At 47.0% G+C, this 18,218-nt stretch overlaps 1 long non-coding RNA gene and 1 pseudogene across 1 annotated transcript; both read left to right on the top strand.

The window, feature by feature from the left end:
* Window positions 1–2,950: 2,950 nt before the first annotated feature.
* On the top strand, window positions 2,951–15,784 carry LOC140720836 (uncharacterized). The gene is made up of 3 exons (XR_012097265.1): window positions 2,951–3,026; window positions 8,519–8,684; window positions 15,577–15,784. It is a non-coding gene; the product is annotated as an uncharacterized lncRNA (long non-coding RNA).
* Window positions 15,785–15,954: 170 nt separating this feature from the next.
* Window positions 15,955–17,659, top strand: LOC140720835 (uncharacterized; annotated as a pseudogene).
* Window positions 17,660–18,218: the final 559 nt, after the last annotated feature.

Here is an 18,218-nt window from a genome sequence, read left to right as displayed (position 1 = left end):
TCTTTGGCGATCTTGACAATGTGATTCCCCGGGTGTTTGGCCGTGCGGTCATGTGTGAACAGAGTGTACAGCAATGGGCTCAGCACACCGCCTGTGTTGAGGATGATTGGGAGTGAGGAGCGGTTGTACATCCTGACTTTCTGAAGCCGGTTGTTTCAGTAGTCCAACACCCATTTGAACAGGGCTGTATTCACATGGTACTGCAAATCTGTAATTTTATTGATGCATTGCTTCACGCCAAAGTGTTCGGTGGGGGTTCCAGATGTTTTTTGTTTGGTGGGGGGGGGGGTTGTTGCTTTGCTTATTCGGAGACACAAGAATTTAATGGAATGTTTAACCATTTAATTGAACAAAGAAGGACACTTAACGATAATCACCACAATGTATTGTGTGATGTCCTTTGTAAATATCCTATAGCTGACATTTGAAACAGACAGGCCGCATCCAACAATGTGTTTTGATTTTGGACCAGCTTCTGCACTGCTGGAAGTTCTGTAGAGATGAAACTACCAACAGATTTACTGGAGGCATCTCATGACAGGGTTAAAACAGCCATTAGAATTTCAGCTCCACATTACAAAATGGCTGAGAGCTCAGTATTCATCTTTGTCACAATTAAACTCAACGTATGTGAGGTTGTTCCTTATTTCCTATTTTCAGTTAGTTCTGCTCAGCCACTTCCTCCATCACCAGGGTAACAGCCCAGCAGAGCTGCAGAGTGTTGAACATTTTTATCGCTCTCTGGTCACCGCCCCTCAGTGGCCTCAGGAGCCGGTGTGGAGGCCCGGATGCTTTGAGCAATCACTGCATGGAATATGTGATGTTTATGTTGCAATAAAGAGATAACTAATGATTGTAGGGAATGCATTTATGCAAATCTGTTTAGGACGTCACAAACCACAATCCCCTTGTTCATACATTCCTCCTCACTAATCTTCCACCAGATACTTATCCCTGCATGCGGCCTAAGTGCTACACCTACCCGTACACCCCCTCCCTCACCTCCATTCAGACACAGAACAGTCCTTCCAGGTGAGGCAACACTTCACCTGGGAATCGGCTGGGGTCATCTATTGCGTCCGGTGCTCCCGATGCGGCCTCCTTCACACTGGTGAGACCCGCAATAAACTGGGAGGTCGTTTTGTCGAGCATCTCTCTATCATCTGCCACAAGGGAGACTTTGCAGTGGCCAAACATGTTTATTCTGATTCCCATTCCGACGCTTGAGCTATGGCCTTCACTTGTGCCAAGATGAGACCGGCCTCAGGGTGGAGGAACAACACTTTATATTCCATCTGGGTACCCTCCAACCTGGTTGTATGAATACTGAATTCTCCTTCCAGTAAACAGATCAGTGCACCCACTTCTCTATTCCCCACTCTGAACTTTCATTTCTGCTGACCACCCTATTAATTCCCCCCGGGTCCCCTCCTCCCTTTCCCCTATTGACAACTCTCAGATTCTTTATTCTCCAGCCCTTAACCTGCCCATCACTTGACTTCACCAATCACCTTCCACCTCCCCTCTTTCTCCATCCCGACCTTTTCATTCAGATCATTTCCCCTCCTCCTCAGGAATGAAAAAGGCTGGTGTTCCAAAATGTCGACTGTTTACTCTTTTCCATACACACTGCCTGTTGTGCTGAGATCCTCCAGCATTTTGTGCGTGTTGCTTTGGATTGAACGTTCATGCCAAGGGGCTGGAGACTACCCAGTCGGTATATGAGGTGTTGCTCCTCCAGCCTGAGTTTGGCCTCATCGTGGCGGTAGAGGAAGCTATGCATGAGCATGTCCGAATGGGAATGTGAAGCAGAGTTGAAGTGAGTGGGAACGGGGAGATCCTGTCTCGAAGAAGCGGTCCCCCAATCTGCGTCGGGTCTCGCCGATGTGGAGGAGCCGCACCGGGAGCACCGGGTGCAATAGATGACCCCAACTGACTCACTAGTGAAGTGTTGCCTCAACTGTAAGGACTGTTTGGGGCCCTGAATGGTGGTAAGAGAGGAGGTGTAGGGACAGGTGTAGCACTTACGCTTGCAGGGATAAGTACCGGGTGGAAGATCTGTGGGGAGGGACGTGGGGACCAGGCAGTCGCGGAGGGAACGATCCCTGCGAAAAGCAGAGAGGGGTAGAGAGGGAAAGATGTGCTTAGTTGTGGGGTCCTGTTGAAAGTGGTGGAAGTTGCTGAGTATAATATAGTGGATCCGGAGGCTGGTGGGGTGGTATGTCAGGACAAGGGGAACTCGGATCCTGTTGTGGTGAAGGGAGGATTGGGTGAGGGCCGAAGTGCGGGAAATGGAGGAGGTGCGGGTGAGAGCATCATTGATGACGGCAGAAGGGAAACCACGATTCTTAAATAAAGAGGAAATTAGAGATGCCCTGGAATGGAAAGCCTCATCATGGGAGCAGATGCAGCGGAGACCGAGGAACTGGGAACAGGGAAAAACATTTTTGCATGTGGATCCATCCCAGTTTCACTCTGCCTCCTCCTCCAGCTGCCTATCACCTCTCTCATCGTTCTGCCTTCTTCTACTACACATAGTGTTTTACCTTCTTTACCTTTCCTGCCAATCACCTCTCTGTTACCCCATCCCCACCCCTTGATCTTTCCCTTTACTATTTTTTCAACTGGCACCTACCAGCCATCTCCTTCCCACCCTACCCCCACCTTCTTTATAGGGCCCCTGCCTTCTTCATACGGGATATGAATCGAACCCGTAACTCTGAGAACCGGGAGGTGGAGAGATGGGGACGGGAAGATACAGCAGGAAAAACCAAAAATGTAGCTGGTGTAAAATGCGGCAGGTAGGTCTGACAGAGTCCCTCCACCTGTCACGTGATCCAGATTCTCATTCCCATTTCAAACGCAGATCTGCAGTATCTCAGGTTTTCGCTTCCGAGGCCCCGCCCCCGCTCTCACAGACTCCGGATGGGCGGGGTTTTCTTTCAGTTCTCTGTTGAAGCGGATCGTCTGCTGGGAGCGGATGGTCCGATCGCTGTCTCCGGGGCAAATTGATCACGTTCTCATCGGTGAGTATTGAGGCCGGTCACTAGGGGTGAACGCGACCGACAATTTCACATCGGTGAGTACTGAAGCCGATCCCGGGGGAAGGGAACCTGATGCTGGGCAGAGAGTCCCGTCAACTTCCTTGAACTGGCGGCCTCGTCCCGCTTCCTGGACACAACCTGTCGTGGTCGGTCCGGGTTATGGGACCTTTACACCGAACCGCCTGAGGTGAGCCGCCGCTCAGCCCCTGGTGTTCTGGTCCCAGGAGCGGGATGAGGTGGTGATGCCGAGACTGAACCCATCCATTAAGATGTACCTGGGGAACTTTACCTCCATCACCCGGCCCGGTATCGGATCCAAACTTCACCTGGATCGACGCCTGGGGTCGATAATTGTTTTACATATTTCCAGCACACTGGAAGCGGCCGTTCGGCCCGTTGTGTTCTTGCAGACTCGAGCGTTAAACAGAGTAATCGCACCCTCGGGACACTGCTCCACGCGTATGAGAAATTCATCCTTCCCCCGTTCAGACAGGACAGTGAGATCCAGATCTCTCACGTCCTCCCGGGGTGCTGGGAAGTTTATTTCCATCTTCTTTCCATGACTACGACTTGTCAAAATGCTGAAAGCTTTTCCGGTCATCTGGCCCTATTAATTCGAGAATTAACTATTTTTTTCATTTACCTGAGTTTCTCTGAATTGTACACTCCCTGCGGAATTTCCAAAGGAGCAACCCAGGCTGTCTAATATTTCCACACGATTGAAATGGGGAATCTTTATTTTGTTTTCCATGTACAGAGGTAGAGTGAAAATCGTGTCTCCGGTATTCTCCACACAGATCAATACATTGCAGTAGTACATTGAGGTAAAACAAATCATTCTGGTTACAGAGAAAGTGCAGTGCAGGTAGATATGTGGTGCAAGGTCACATCGATTTAGACTGTGAGGTCAGGAGTCCACTCATCACGCTGTTCGCTTCTAACAGCAGAATGGACACCGTCCTTGAGCCTGGTGGAATGTTTCTGTTTTATTTTCTCTTCTCCCCTATGGGGCATTAGAAATGAGAATGTTCAGGGTTATAGGGATCTTTCATTATGTTGTTTGCTTTACTGTGGTAGTGAGAAGTGTTGACAGAGTCCACGGAGGGGAGGTTGGTATCTATGATGTGCTCAGCTGTGTCCACAGTTCTCCACTATTTTATTCAGTTAAAGGAAGAGCAGTAGCCGTACGAATATATGAAGAATCGGGATGGAATACTTTCTGCGGTGCATTGAAAAAGTGTGTAGGGTAGAAAAGGACATATACCAAAGTTCTTATTGTTTGTTCTGGATTTGTTATATTGGAATCTGTTATCTACTAGTGCGTACTATTATTTCAGGGTCTGTGTATTGCGGCAGGAACATCAGAGATCGCCCTTCATCCCATTCTCCCATCTGGCTCCATCTGCTCATCCCCTGCCGATCTGGTTCAACCTCTGCCCGGCCTGTATCCCACCTCCTCAATGAGAAATATCAACCACCTTGTTCAATCTTTGTCCAGCCTGTATCCCACCACCTCATTGAGAAATATCAACCACCTTGTTCAACCTCTGTCCAGCCTGTATCTCACCATCTCAATGAGAAATATTAACCATCTTGTTCAACCTCTGTCCGGACTGTATCCCACCAATGATTATTCATCAACAATCTTTCTCCTACCGTTGTCTTCATTGTGAAGTATTTTGCCTTACTGAGTTATTTCTGAATTTTGTTTTTGTTACCAAGAAATAACAGAGAATTTGTTGAATGCAGCACAAGGAAGGGTAAAGGCTGCCATTACAATCTTAGCTGAAACGATACGAAATGGAAAAGGAGGGAATATGGTGTTGAAATAAATATCAGCCATGGTTGAGTGGTGGAGCAGACTCGATGGACCGAATTTCCTAATTCTGTTCCTCTGTCTTGCGTCTTTCCATGACTGGACGATGACTCTTACCATATCAGGTTTTATTACGTGTGATGGACAAATACAGATTTGTTCACTGAGGGATGTCCCAGTGGGTGTTGTAGGGACCGGTGCTTGGAGCCCACTTGTCCCCAAAGTGAGTCAACTATTTGACTGAGGAACAAAATTCAACATTTCCAAGACCAACACGAGGTAATCTGCAGATGTTGGAAATTCAAACAATACACACAAAATGCTGGTGGAACACAGCAGGACAGGCAGCATCTATAGGGAGAAGCGCTGTCGACGATTCGGGCCGAGACCCTTCTTCAGGACTAATTGAAAGGAGAGATACTAAGAGATTTGAAAGTAGTGAGGGGAGGGGGGAATGCGAAATGATAGAAGGCCGGAGGGGATGGGATGAAGCCAAGAGCTGGAAAGGTGATTGGCGAAAGTCATACAGAGCTGGAGAAGGGAAAGGATCATGGGACGGGAGGGCTCAGGAGAAAGAAAGGGGGAGGGAAGCACCAGAAGGAGATGGGGAACAGGCAGGGTGATGGGCAGAGAGAGAAAAAAAGAACAAACATCTAAGTATGTCAGGGATGGGGTAAGACGGGGAGGTGGGGCATTAACGGAAGTTAAAGAAGTCAATGTTCATGCCATCAGGTTGGAGGCTACCCAGCCGGTAAAAAAGGTGTTGTTCCTCCAACCTGAGTGTGGATTCATCTTTACAGTAGAGGAGGCCATTGACAGGCATATCAGAATGGGAATGGGACATGGAATTAAAATGTGTGGCCACTGGGAGGAGCCGGGGTCGGGATCACTCTCTGCGGGCCGCAAATATCACTTTCCCATCGGTGAGTATTGAGACCGATCCCCAGCGGGGAGATCCGATGTTGGTCGTGAGCCCCGAACTGAGGGCCAATTACTCCTTTAGTACCCAGTTATATGGCCTCGTCAAAAATGTGTCGACTTCACTTAATCTGCATTGAATGATACAAACCAGGAGCCCAGGCTGTCTATTTCCGCAGAATTGAAATGGTATTCCCGCCAATAGGTCACGTGAGGCTGTGTGCTGCAGATCTATCCCGCCCTCCGCCTTGTGACGCAAGATCACGTGGTGTGTTGATAGTTCCCGGATGGGTGGTGATGCCTCCGCTAGGTTGTGCTGGGGAGATCTGATGTTGGCCCTGAAGCGCTCCTTGCATTTGTCCTGGACCTCTATGGCTGTTGTGTCTTCTTCCGGACTGGGGTGGGTGAGAAAGGAGAACGTCCCAGGTTGTGGGGATCTTTGATTTCACTGCCTGCTTTACCGAGGGACTGGGAAGTCCAGGGGGGAGAATGGTTTCTGTGATATGCTGATCTGTATCCAAAAGTTTCTGCAGTTCCTCACAGTCACGGGCAGAGGAGTTACCATGCAAAGTCGTGATGTATCTGGATGGGAAATTTTCTATGGTGTGTTGATATAAAAATTGGTGAGCGTCAAAGTATATATGGCAACGTTCTTATTGTTTGCTCTAACTTCGTCATTTTAGAATCTTTTATGCAGTAGTATGTACTATTAATTCAGTATCTGTGTGTTGCTTGAGGACCATCAGTGATAGTCCTTAATCCCTTCTCCCACCTGGTTCCATCTGCTCATCCCTGCCCATCTTGTTCAACCTCTGCCCAGTCTCCTAACCCCCACTCCCGCCCGCTTCAGTGATATAGAACTACCATTTGGGTGAACTTCTGTCCAACCTTTATCCCACACCTCAATGTTATACATCAGCAATCTTTCCTCCAACCTTTGTCTTCATTGTGAAGTGTTCTTTTGTACCTTTGGCCTGGCTGAGTCATTTTCAGAATCGGTTATTGTTAGCTGGAATGCCGGAGGGTCATCAGGTCCCAGTTCTGTTGTGCATTGGTGTGGAGGTGCTAGTTTATGAACAGTGACGGGCTGACACACTGCAGCATTTTACTGGCATCAAAGAGTACTGGGAGAGTTGGTACTTGGGCTATAATCCTGTGATCAGCGTTCCAGCCATATGGAACTGTGGATGATTTAGCTTTAACATTGGATTGTGCTTCTACAGATGGGGCTGGATAGTCGTCCTTCTGCAATGAAGCAGAAATTTCGAGCAGCTGGACATTGGTTGTGGGGAAATCCGGGATTGTGAGATGGGTGGGGGACGATGTGTGAGACTCTCAGGGTTGTTAAATGACAGGTTCAGCTGTTTGACACTGTGAGGTTGGGAAGTGGATATCACAGTTTTTGATCCAGGTAAAAAGGACGCAGGAATCGAGCTGCTTGGACTTAAGAGGTGTTGAGAGAGTATTCCTGGTCTGGGATCAGATGTGGTTTTTTTTCTGGAGTTCCTTTGGAAGCAAACACTTCTACTGAGGAGAAGATGGGTTACCAGTCCATCCTCACAGGGAGAGGCTATGACTAAATGTGTTGATCTGTGTTTACAACAATAGAAATAGACTCGTGAGTTTTGGTGTTCAAACTGTGTTTGGAAATTCCCCCCCTCCCCCCCCCCCCCCCCCCCGCTGTCACCTGTCTGTCACTCGGTGGAAATCAGGCAGAATCTCAGGTTGCTGGAGATCTGCACTAAAAACTGTAAACGTTTGAAGTCATTCTGACAAAACATTATTAAACTGAATTGTAAAGTTTGTTCCTCTCCCCCCAGGTGTTCCTTACCTGCTTAGAGTTTCTGGTAATTCCAGTTTCTTTTTATTACATTCACCCTGGACTGGTTTATATTTCCTGAAATGCACCTGTTTTAACCTGGGAATGGAAATGACTCATCTGTGATAGTAGAACATTAAAGAAAGCACAACTTTTCCCTGAAAATTATCCTGCTACCAATTTGTCTGTTATTCCAGGAAATGTGTTCAGTGCAGTTATTGCTAAGAAGGTTTACAAGAATAATCACAGGAATAATTGGCTTTATGTATGAGGAGCATTTGATGGTTCTGGACCTGTGCTCAATGGAGTTCAGAGGGTCGATGGGGGTGGTGGGGGGGGGGGGGGGTGGAGTGTGGTTAAGGAAACCTACCGGATGCTGAAAAGCCTGGATCCAGTGGTCATGGAGAGGATGGTTCCATCAGACGGAGTGTCTGTAATCTTACAGCACAATCTCAGAATAAAAATGCTTCCGTTTAAAATTGAGATGAGAACAAAAATGGCCAAAAGCTGTCTGATCTGTAGAATCTGTTGCCGCAGAGGTAGGTTGATGGTGCCATTGAGTGTATTTATGACATAGATTACATATTCATGACTGCTAAGTCACTTCAGGGTTGCAGGAGGAAGGCAGGAATATGGTGTTGGAATCAATCTCAGACATGTTTGAGTGGTGGGGCAGACCAGATGGATCGAATCACCTAATTCTGTTCCTGTGACTTCTGTCTTACCAGGACTGTATGATGGCTCCTTCTTATCCCATATCGTTCTGTGATGTGTGAGGGTCAATAAAAAGTTGTTCACTGAGATCATTACATCTGCCTTCAAAGTTTAAATATCAGTCAGTTTTGTTTTTAGTAACATTTAGTAGAAAAGTTTGGTACTCCTTTTTATTGATAATGTACTTCATTATCTTTCATGTTAAAGTTAGACCTGCGGTGAGAGATTTATTGGAAGAAAAACCCAACTGGAAGCAAACCACAGCTGAAGACGAGGGAACAGCAACAAGTGTACCAGCCCGGGGATTGTGAGAATGAACTGGAGAGGACCCATCTGACTCGGAGATGCCAGGATTTAGTTAGGACAAAGTTTGGTGAGTCTCATTTACTCAAACACTGGTCCTTTAGACATTACATACCTGTACAAAGGAAGGTAGGAAATAGTTGGAGTGAGACTGAATGTGCCCAGAAGTAACAGATATGCCTCTGTCAGACCCAGTTCCAATCACTTCAGGTCTGGTAATATGCTTCGAGCAGCACAGCCGTTTAAAACCAGTCCCTCTCACTCACAGTGTTTACTCAGTTCTAGATCTTGCATCTCCTGAAGTAACTTTTGGTCAGTTCTGAGTGGGGAGAGGGAAAGAGAGGAGAGTGTTTATACTGACTGTCTTTTAAAAAGAGTAATTGTTTGAACTTGCTGCAAACTCTCTACCCATACCCTATACTTTCTCAATTAAATTATTGACCTAGATGACAAGTAGCAATGGGCGTAACCCCAGGGAACGTCACTAAGTTCGGGACTCGAGTTCATGAAACAGCCTCTCACCCTCTGCTTCCTACCAATCATCTGTTTGCAGACCCTGGGGCTCTGTAACAAACTCAATGTTATCAGGAAGATTAGTCAGTAATTAAAATGAAGAGAGAATTGTGGCCTCCTGAAAGGACACGCGAGCTGAGCTGACTGATTCATTGGACCAGATCCACCCTCGTTGACAACGTAATTTACCCCTTTCCCACCCACCCATGTCATGTTACTTCCGATCACCCACAGTACCCAAACCACCCTCCGTCCCGCCAGTGGCCCCACACCCTTCTGACCATTCACCCCACACCGACACATAGACAGGACCCCTTCACCCACGTCCACCCTCCCAGCTTGGGGAATCAGAGCAAACTGTTCCCGCAATCTCGACTCAGTGCAAAACTAAAATCAGGTATGCAAGACTGGAGAGCCCGGAGCCTCCAGCTGTCCGGCTCGGGCCCGGCCCTTTCCCACTGCAACCAGCCCTGGATTTACACAAACCTGAGATCAACACCTTCCTCACGTCATCTGAACAGGAAACACCCCGGCATTAGCTGCGGTTGACATCGTCCTGCGAATTGCAGTAGGTCTCCTTATGCGGTCAAACTCCCCGTGTCCGAAATGGGGACCGGAACCGTACATGGTCGAACTCCCCGCTGTCCGAAATGGAGACCCGAACACGACGTGGTCAAACTCCCCGCTGTCGGAAATGGAGACCTGAACCGTACGTGGTCAAACTCCCCGCTGTTCGAAATGAAGACCGGAACCGTACGCGGTCAAACTCCCCGCTGTCCGAAATGGAGACCGGAACCGTACGCGGTAAAACTCCCGGCTTGGAAACGTAATCGCATGGTGGACTTGTTCGGTGACTGGTGAACATATGTGATTAACGACCCAGCAACTGCGGACTGAATAAATATTTAGTCTAACAATTCTAATCAGACACACTATCTCCTCGCCTTTCTCTCTCACCCCTGGCTACTTACCGCCTCTCCCTCACCACTCCCTCCTCCCAGTCCCTCTTCATCATTCAGCCCTCTACCCCAGTGCTTACTTCTTTCTCCCTCTCGCCCTCACCGTCTCGCCTCTCCCTCATCATCGCCCCTCTCAATCATCCTTGGTTCCTCATCGCCGTTCTCCCTCTCCCCCTTCTCTACCCCTCTGTTACACCCCTATTCGACCAGTCTCCCACTCTCTATCACCCTTTCCTCGCTTTCTACTCCCACCACTGTCTCTACTCCTCTTTTAACAAATCGTACTCCTCTCTCGTCTCTCTTCATCTCTTCACTCTCTCATGCCTGTTTTAATTTCTCTCACACTCTCTCCCCTCTGTCCATCTGTTTCTCTTACTCTTCCATTCTCTCTCCTATCCCACATTCCCTGTCTCTACCCCATCACTTGTCATCCCACTCCCAATCTCAGTCACCCTCTGTCTTCCCCTCTCCATCTCCTCCTCTCTCATGCACCCTCTCACCTCACTCAGACTCGTCTTTCTCACTCACTCACCTCTGCCTGTCTGTAACCTCCTCCATTTTTAACCCTCTCCCTCGCTATCTCTTTCCCAATGTCCTACCCTCTCCCCCTCGCTCTCCCAAGCAATCTCCCTGTTGGCATCCGTATCCCACACGGTCTTCTCCTCTATCTCACCCTCTAAATGCACCGCTCGTCCTAAGCGTTCCCCCTCTTCGCTCTCTCTCACTCTCTCTCAACACACCCCTGTTCCCCTCTCCCTTCCTCCCTCCCTCTCTCTCTCTCCTTCCCTCTCGTCACACCCCGCGCTCTCCACCTCATCCCATACTGTACATACATCAACAGTACTGAAATGCCAAGTGCCGTTTGTAACTGGGATATTTCTGGGTTTCAGATCCTCATTAATGGTCTTCTTTATATGAGGATCAGCAGGATCCTGGGGTCCGAGTCCATAAGGCACTCAGAGCAGTTACGCAGGTTGACTCTGTAGTTAAGAAGACATACAACGCATTAGCTTTCCTCAGTCATGGGATTCAGTTTAAGAGCCGAGAGGTAATGTTGCAGCTATGTAGGACCCTGGTCAGACCCCACTTGGAGTACTGTTTTTAATTCTGGTCGCCTCACTACAAGAAGGATGTGGAAACCATAGAAATGGTGCAGAGGAGATTTACAAGGATGTTGCCTGGATTGGAGAGCAGGCCTTATGAGAATAGGTTGAGTGAACTCCGCCTTTTCTCCTTGGAGCGACCGAGGAGGAGAGGTGACCTGATAGAGGGATATAAAATAATGAGAGGCATTGATCGTGTGGATAGTTAGAGTCTTTTTCGCAGGGCTGAAATGGCTAGCACGAGAGGGCATAGTTTTAAGGAGCTTGTAAGTGGGTACAGAGGAGATGTCGGGGTAGTTTTTTTTTTACGAAAATGGTGTGCGTGGAATGGGCTGTCGATGGCGCTGATGGAGGTGGAAACGATAGGGTCTTTTTAAGATACTGCTGGATGGCTAGGTCCGTAGACCCAAAGAACACTATAACACAGAAACAGGCCTTTTGGCCTTTCTTGGCTGTGCCAAATCATTTTTCTGCCTAGTCCCACTGACCTGCAACTGGACCTTATCCCTCCATAACCCTCTCATCCATATACCTGTCCCAAGTTTTTCTTAAATGTTAAAAGTGAACCTGCATTCACCACTTCATCTGGCAGCTCATTCCACACTCCCAGCAGTCTCTGTGTGAAGAAGCACCCCACCCCCCCCCCCGCCATGTTCCCTTTAAAATTCTCTGTTTTTTTCACCCCTAGCCTCAGTGTGAAAAGCCTGCTTGCATTCACTCTATCTATACCCACCATAATTTTATACTACTCTATCAAATCACCCCTCATTCTCCTACGCTCCAGGGAATAAAGTCCTAACCTATTCAACCTTTCTCTGTAACTCAGTTTCTCAAGTCCCGGCAACATCCATCTAAAAGTTCTCTGCACTCTTCCAACCTTATCAATATCCTTCCTGTAATTAGGTGACCAAACCTGCACACAATACTCCAAATTCGGTCTCTCCAATGTCGTATACAACCTCACCATTACATTCCAACTCTTATACTCAATACTTTGATTCATAAAGGCCAATGTACCAGAAGCTCTCTTTACAACCCTATCTACTTGTGACGCAACTTTTAGGGAATTATGAATCTATACTTCCAGATCCCTCTGTTCTACTGCACTCCTCAGTGTCCTATCATTTACCTTGTATGTTCTACCTTGGTTTGACCTTCCGAAGTGCAATACCTCACACTTGTCCGCATTAAACTGCATCTGCCATTTTTGCAGCCCATTCCTGCAACCGTCTGCAATCTTTGAAATCCTTCCTCACTGTCAACTACACCTCCAATCTTTGTATCATCAGCATATTTGTTGATCCAATTTGCCACATTATCATCCAGATCATTGATATGGATGGAAAAGAACAATGGACCCAGCACTGATCCCTGTGGCACACCACTAGTCACAGGCCTCCATTCAGCGTATCAATCCTCCACTACCACTCTCTGGCTTCTTCCATTGAGCCAATGTCTAATCCGATATACTATCTCTCCATGTATACCTAGCAAATGAATCTTCCTAACTAACCTCCCATGTGGGACCTTGTCAAAAGACTTACTGAAGTCCATGTATACAACATCCACTGCCTTCCCTTCATCCACTTTCCTGGTAACTCCCTCAGAAAACGCTAATAGATTGGTTAAACATGACCTATCATGCACAAATCCATGCTGACTTTTCCTAATAAGTCCCTGTCTATCCAAATACTTGTAGACCCTATCTCTTAGTACTCCTTCCAATAATGTACCTACTACTGATGTCAAACTTACCGGCCTATAATTTCCCGGCTTAATTTTTGACCCACTTTTAAACAATGGAACTACAAGAGCACCTCCGGCACCTGACCCGTGGATATCGACATTATAAATATTTCTGCCAGGGCCCCTACAAATTCAACACCAGTCTCCTTCAAAGTCCGAGTGAATACCCTGTCAGGTCCAGGGGATTTATCTACTCTGATTTACCTCAAGAAAGCAAGCACCTCCTCCTCTTCAATCTGTATGTTCCATGACCTCCCGACTTGTTTGCCTTGTTTCCATAGACTCCATTCAAGTTTCCTTAATAAATACGGATGCAAAAAAAAAAAAACCCATTTAATATCTCTCCCATTTCTTTTGGTTCCATACATAGCCGACGACTCTGATCTTCAGGAGACCAATTTTATCCCTTATTATCCCTTTGTTCTTAACATACCTGTAGAAGCTCTTAGGATTATTCTTCACCCTGACTGCCAAAGCAACCTCATGTCTTCTTTTAACCCTCCTGATTTCTTTCTTAAGTATTTTCTTACTCTTTTTATACTCCTCAAGCATCTTATTTCCTCCCTGTTGCATGTAAATGTTATACATATATCTCTTCTCCTTTATCAGAGTTCCAATATCCCTCGAGAACCAAGGTTCCTTATAGTTGTTCGTTATGCCTTTAACCCTAACAGGAACAAAAAAAAAATCTGCACTCTCAAAATTTCTCCTTTGAAGGCCTCCCAATTACCAATCACATCCGTGCCAGAGAATAACTTGTTCCAATCTACGCGTTTTAGATCCTTTCTCATTTCTTCAAATTTGGCTCTTTTTCCAGTTTATAACTTCATCCCGAGGACCAGATCTATCTTTATCCATGATCAAGTTGAAACTAATGACGTTATGAACAATGGAAACAAAGTGTACCCCTACACACACTTCCGTCACCTGCCCTAACTCACTTCCTAATAGGAGATCTAATATTACATCCTCCCTAGTTGGTATATCTATATATTGTTTTAGAAAACTTTGCTGAACACATTTCACAAACTCTAACCCATCTAGACCTTTAACAGTATGGAAGTCCCAATCAATGTGTGGGACTCCCACACATTTTAGACATCCTCTTTTAGACATCCTGATTTACTTCTTATGTGTTCTCTTGCATTTCTTATGCTCCATAAGAAACTGCCTGCCTATCCCTGTTATGCAACTCCATTCATTTTGTGCTTCACCAGGGTCTCAATATCTCTTGAAATCCATGTTTCCCTACAGTTTCTATCTTTACCTTTTATTCTGACAAGCACATACCCGCTTTGTACTTTCAAGATTTTACTTTGAAGGTCTCCCATTTACCAAGCACACCTTTGCCATAAAGCAGCCTGTCCCAGTCCACAGTTGCCAGATCCTAGTGTTGATTCCAGGTGTTGATCCATGTCCTGAACACATCCACCTTTCCTACGCTGCTCCTTGTACTGTAATATTCAGGGCTCAGCATATTCACTGCACCATGCTCAACGTTTTTATTCCTGACTTTGTCTGAGGACTGAACAATAACTGTCTCCACAACCTCTCCACTACCATTCAGGCTCCCATTCCCCCTGCAACTTTAGTTTACCCCCACCTACCCCACCTCCCAGCATGCAGCTCTATCACCCCTTTGGCTTTCCTCTCCCAGATCAATAAAAAGGACGTTCAGACCATGTACAGGCAGAGAGGAATAAATGGGGCACTTATGAACTACATGAAATTCAAGTGAACTCTTATGAAAGAAATAAAAGCAGGCATGAGGTTGCCCCAGCAGACAAGGTGAAGGAGAATCCTAATGGATTCTGCAGATATGTTAAGGGCAAAAAGATTGCAAGGGAAAAATTAATCCTCTCGAAGATCAGAATGGTAATCCATATGAGGAGACAAAATAGATGTGGGAGAGGTTTTCCTCATCCGTATTTACACAGGAGATGGACACAGAGTCTATAGAAGTGAGGTAAAGCTTCATGGACCCTGTACAGATTACAGTGGTGGAGGCGTTTGCTGTCTTAAGGCAAATTAGTGTGGATCAATCCCCAGGGCCTGACAAGTTGTTCCCTGTGACTCTACGGATGACAAGTGCAGAAATTGTAGCGGCCCAAGCACAGATATTTAAATCATCCTCAGTGACAGGTGAGGGACTGGAGGATTGGAGGGCAGCCAATGTTGTTCTGCTGTTCAAGGAAGACTCTAAAAATAATCTATCAAATTGTACATTGGTGAGTCTGACATTAGTACTGGGAAAGTTATAGGAAAGTATATGCAGGAACTGGATAAAAGTATTTGGATAGATGTGGACTGATTAAAAATAGACAGCATGGCTTTGTGCATGGTAGGTCATGTCTAGCCAATCTTATAGAGTCTCTCGAGGAAGTTATCAGTGAAGTGGATGAAGGCAAGGCAGTAGATGTTGTCTACATGGACGTTAGGAAGGCACTTTGCAAAGTCTCATATGGGAGGTTGATCCAGAAGGTTCGGTCACTCAGCATTCAAGACGAGATAGTAAATTGGATGAGACACTGTCTTTGGGAGAAGCCAGAGTGTGATGTCAGATCACACCTTGGCCACTAAAGTGATCTCATCTGAAATGTTGTACTACACCCATTGATGGATTTTGTAAATCTTTTTACAGGTTAAAAACGAGAAGGAATTTGTCTTCAGGAATCTCAAACACGGCACGCCAATTTTGCTGTCTCTATTAGATATTTATAAAGTGGAGTCGTCCGTCCTTCCTGCTCAGACTGTGGGGAGGGATCCACTAGGTCATCTGGCCAACTGTCAAGCCGGTCATTTTCCACAGGAGAAAGGCCGTTCACCTGCTCAGACATTGGGAATGGATTCACTCGGTTACCTCAATTGAAGTTACATCAGCAAATTCACGCTGGGCAAGAACGTTCACCTGTTCTTTGTGAGAGAGGAGATTCAGTCGGTTATCCCACCTGTGGACACAACAGTCAGTTTCCATTGGGCAGAGGCAGGTCATCTGCTGAACTTGTGGGGAGGGATTTACTCGGTCATCTCACATAATGGCTCTCCAGAGAGTTCACTCTGGAGAGCAGCCGTTCACCTGCTCGGACTGTGGGAAGGGATTCACTAAATTAACTCCCCTACTGAGACATCAGTCAACTCACGCTGGCGAGCGGCCATTCACCTGCTTAGACTGTGGGAAAGGATTCACTCGGTCATCCAGCCTACTGAGTCATCAGCGAGTTCACACTGGGGAGAAGCCGTTCATCTGCTCAGTCTGTGGGAAGGGATTCACTCACTTATCCACCCTACTGAGTCATCAGCGAGTTCACACTGGGGAGAAGCCATTCACCTGCTCGGACTGCGGGAAAAGATTCACTCAGTCATCCAACCTACAGAGTCATCAGCGAGTTCACACTGGGGAGAAGCCGTTCACCTGCTCAGAATGTGGAAAGGGATTCAGACAGATATCTCACCTACTGAGTCATCAGCTAGTTCACACTGGGGAGAAGCCGTTCACCTGCTCAGAATGTGGGAAGGGATTCACTCACTCATCCCATCTTCAGGGACACCGGCGAGTTCACACTGGGGAGAGGCCATTCACCTGCTCGGACTGTGGGAAGGGATTCACACAGTCATCTAGCCTTCAGAGTCATCTGCGAATTCACACTGGGGAAAGGCCGTTCACCTGCTCAGAATGTGGGAAGGGATTCACTCACTCATCCCATCTACAGAGACACCAGCGAGTTCACACTGGAGAGAGGCCATTCACCTGCTCGGACTGTGGGAAGGGATTCACACAGTCATCTAGCCTTCAGAGTCATCTGCGAGTTCACACTGGAGAGAGGCCGTTCGCCTGCTCAGAATGTGGGAAGCGATTCACTCGTTCATCCTACCTACTGAGTCATCAGCGAGTTCACACTGAGGAGAGGCCATTCACCTGTTCCGAATGTGGGAAGGGATTCACTCAGTCATCCCACCTACAGAGTCATCAGCGAGTTCACACTGGGGATAAGCCGTTCACCTGCTCAGAATGTGGGAAGAGATTCACTCGTTCATCCGACCTACTGAGTCATCAGCGAGTTCACACTGGGGATAAGCCGTTCACCTGCTCCGTCTGTGGGAAGAGATTCACTCTGTCATCCAACTTACTGGTACATCATCGAGCTCACAGTGGTGAGAAGCCGTTCACCTGCTCAGAATGTGGGCAGAGATTCACTCTGTCATGCAACCTACAGACTCACCAGCGAGTTCACACTGGGGAAAGGCCGTTCACCTGCTCAGTCTGTGGGAAGGGATTCACTCGGTTATCCCACCTACAGAGTCATCAGCGAGTTCACACTGGGGAGAAGCCGTTCATCTGCTCGGTCTGTGGGAAGGGATTTACTCACTCATCCACCCGACTGAGTCATCAGCGAGTTCATACTGGGGAGAAGCCGTTCATCTGCTCCGTCTGTGGAAAGAGATTCACTAAGTCATCCAACTTACTGGTTCATCATCGAGCTCACACTGATGAGAAGCCATTCAACTGCTCAGAATGTGGGAAGGGGTTCACTCAGTCATCCAGCCTTCAGAGTCATCTGCAAGTTCACACTGGAGAGAAGCCGTTCAGCTGCTAAGAATGTGGGAAAGGATTCATTCAGTCATCCCAACTACTGGCACACCAGTCAGTTCACACTAGGGAGTGGTCGTTGTTATGAATCCTTAGGTTTCGTTTGCTGTGGACTGTTATTTTATAAGAGAGAGAGAGAGAGTCTGACTTGCAACTTGTTTAAGTCGTTCGCAGCTAGTTTAGTATTAACCGAGGACACAGGCACTCAGAGTCAGGCAGAAACGAAGGAGTGGAAATGGAACAGTCGACAGAAAGGAACTAGTAGCCAAGGGTCACTATTTGTGACTTTCCTATGCCCACAAGGGTGGGTTAATTATCGATTCGGCATAAAGTACATCGAATGTGTGGTGGTCATCTCGTTTGAGCCATGAGAGTGGATCTGATTTGGGGTATCCTGTGAAGACCACTGATGCGTTACCCCTTGTCTGGGTGTGGTGTGGTAATACACTTGAAGACAATACGCCTTGTGACAAGTCACTTTCGGTAATCATTTGTATGTGGATTTGGAACGACGGATAAAATCTACAGCGACTGTTCTCTCGTTTTACCACCGTGGAACCTATGGAATTCGACATAATTGCCTTCTCTCGACATTTAACCTGGATTACAAATATCTCTTTCATCACCTATTCCATGAATGAACTGAACTTTCATACATTACCAAGCCTCGATTCCCTTAATCTCAATAATTTGGG

This window comes from Hemitrygon akajei, unplaced genomic scaffold (assembly GCF_048418815.1).
Source record: "Hemitrygon akajei unplaced genomic scaffold, sHemAka1.3 Scf000047, whole genome shotgun sequence".
Classification (NCBI taxonomy): domain Eukaryota; kingdom Metazoa; phylum Chordata; class Chondrichthyes; order Myliobatiformes; family Dasyatidae; genus Hemitrygon; species Hemitrygon akajei.
This window is presented reverse-complemented; position numbering and strand designations above follow the sequence as displayed.